The 2734-nt window shown below is 44.6% G+C and overlaps 1 protein-coding gene across 8 annotated transcripts in view; it reads right to left on the bottom strand.

Moving 5' to 3' along the window:
• The window catches only part of HDAC9 (histone deacetylase 9), a 941976-nt gene extending 939407 nt beyond the window's left edge, over positions 1-2569 (bottom strand). For all 8 annotated transcript variants that reach the window (XM_017890061.1, XM_017890068.1, XM_017890066.1 and 5 more), the window contains exon 1: positions 2309-2569. The gene's annotated coding sequence lies outside the window, so the exon portion shown is untranslated. The remainder of the gene's footprint in view (positions 1-2308) is intronic.
• Positions 2570-2734: the final 165 nt, after the last annotated feature.

Raw genomic sequence — 2734 nt, 5'->3', positions numbered from 1 at the left:
TCAAATAGAGTTCATCCATATCTTAAATATATAATTATTTATATATAGTGGCAATAACTTCATAAAATTCTTTCTACTATAATAACGGTTATAGTTAATTTGGTCACCAATCACAAAAATCTATAACCATGTATAAAATTATCTTTTAACTGCAAAAGAGCCATCATTATTTTTACAGAAGATGGCAGTTTAGTGTGCTAAACACTCTCTAGTCAGAGTGCCGGTCTGACTCTCCAATAAAGACCAGCCCAACAGGCTGAACTGCAGAAGGAAAGAAACAGGAAGATCAAGGTTAAAAAAAAAAAAAAAAAAAAAAAAAAAAAAAATCTGTCTCCTACCCATAAACTGGTATTTAATTTAAAACTCTTAACTTCCTTTTGCACAACCTTATGTGCATCTAATCATGTCCACTCTGTAGTAAAGATAATCAATTCACGAGCAGAGCTAAGAAAGCATCTCTCTCCATCTGGCTGGCAGTTTATCAAAGGTCAGACAGGATTCCCACCTTACATGCCTCTGTTTAATAGCTAAAACATATATGAAAACACTAGCTTTTTCCCACACAGAAAATGGCATATTCTAAGAAAACGCTGCTCTTCTTCAAATGTGCCCCATTCAAACGAAATGGATGAGAATAAATTACAAGCAAGTTTTACAACTGACTAAATTATGTTGTTTCGGAAATACAATATTCTTATTAGCCATTTTAAATATAAATGGTTTCCAGAAGGAACATCAGTAATTTGATGTTTGAGGAATTAAATTGGTCCAAACTGGAACAGTGGTTTAAAAGGATAAGGAGGACTAATTATCTGTGGTAAAAGGCAAATACATTAAACAACAAATTTTCAATCACGATAATTTCCATAATAAATATCAAAAGTACCAAAGAGAAGTTCAAAAGATATCCTTTAAACATGATTTCTAATTTATTAAATGCAACTTATTCTGTGCTGTTGTTAATTACAGGATTAGAAAGATTTCTGGAGCATCAGAAAATAACATCCAGGCTTTTTCAAATGTCAAAAGGTTTTCTTTTGGAAGATTTTTAATTTTTTTTCCTTTAATATGGGTTCTCTATGTATGTACTCCCTTTTTCCAGATTTCAATAGTGCCTGCAAGATTTGAAAACATGACAGCGCTCTGAATACTTGTAATTGCTAAATCTTACTCCTTATGAGAAATCTCAGCACAGCAAGAGTATTTAGTTGTATATGCATTGTTATACCATTTGGGGAGAAAAGAATTAACTCTTTGCTTTCTTTTCGGGTAGAAGTTAAACTTTTTAAGCCTTCTTACCCCTTTCCCATATTTTACACACACATACACTCCCCATATACATGTAATAATGAATATATGTAGATATCTCATTTCTTACATGATTTCAAAATGCTACAGTTATTTAAAGCTGAAAGTTCCTTTTAGGAGGTTACACACACCTCCCTGGAAGAAAAAAACAATTGACAGATCTTCCTGAAATTGGAGCATAGGAGACTCACTAGAGAATTCTCCAAGTCCACATCACAGGAACTACATCCTCAGCTCTCCATCGCAGGCCACCTCTCCTGACAACCGCGCCTCGGATCTGGAGAGAGCTCAGTCCCGCTCTGTCACATCACAGACACACAGGCCTGACACCAGCACCTCTCACTGCGGACAAGTGGGTGACGGCTTCAAAGCCAAACAAACGCAGCTTGCTAGGCGCTCAGGGAACGCCCCCGTCCTCTGCTCCTTTTAGTCCCCGCTGTGACACCCTCATATGGCATCTAATTAGCCAGTTAACCTTAATAAGCTTACGATTCATCACTCTCCTTCCACTAGCCAAGGAACTGCTTTATCTCCCATCCTCCAGCCTCCTGAACTTTTCTTAAAACCCAGGATTCTGATGTATTGACTTAAAACTGAAGTCCCTCAGGAAACATCAAAGGTACCCCCCAATAAGCGTTGCTCCCCTCAAGCAACACGTTGCCAGTACAAACTTTTCATTCATAGCTCGGCTCCAACATAAACTGGGTGTGTTTGGGGGCGGGAGAGAATCACGCCACCGGCCGCTCGCCTCGGTTTGCCAAATGTCAGGGTCTGTACACAAAGATAACCTAGCACCCAACTTCTGACAAAGGTTCCGTTAAACCCACCGGTCTCCGGGCTGCGAGATGCGAGGCAAGTGGCATCAGAGTCCGGACTGAGATGCTGTTAACCTGCGGAACCCGAGCAGGGAATACCGCGACGCATCCTGAGGACCGGTGGCCCCCAATTCCCAGGGCTTTCCTCGAGCACCAGCCGGGGACTCGGCCGTGGTGCCACTCACCTCCGCCCGCTCCTGCTGAGGCTGTCGCGCCCTCCTTCGCTCCGTGCCGGCGACCTCCTAACTTCTCCCCCTTCTCCAAACAGCCATCTTTCGAGGAGGAGAAGAGAATGGTGAGGCAGAAGCAAAAGGGGAATGAAAGTTGACTCGGGGACCTCCGCTGCTCCTCCAGCCGAGATTTACCGGCCGCGGCGGGCACTAGAGGAGGAGACCGCGGAGAGAGCGGCGGGCGCGGCGGCCGGCTTGGTGCGCGCTGCGCGATGTGCGGGACGCGCCGCCGCCGCCGCCGCCGCGCGGGGGGAGCTCGGGAAGGCGGCACCGGGCGGCTGCGAGCTGCGAGCTGAGCGGGTGGCGGCGAGCGGAGGATTTGCTAAAAATAGCACTTCTTGGGGAGGGAAGTGGGGGACGGAGGTGGGAGGAGAGGCTCGG

This window comes from Rhinopithecus bieti, unplaced genomic scaffold (genome assembly GCF_001698545.2).
Source record: "Rhinopithecus bieti isolate Rb0 unplaced genomic scaffold, ASM169854v2 scaffold_19861, whole genome shotgun sequence".
NCBI classification, from domain to species: domain Eukaryota; kingdom Metazoa; phylum Chordata; class Mammalia; order Primates; family Cercopithecidae; genus Rhinopithecus; species Rhinopithecus bieti.
Note: the sequence above shows the minus strand (reverse complement) of the source record. Positions and strands in the feature narration are given on the sequence as shown.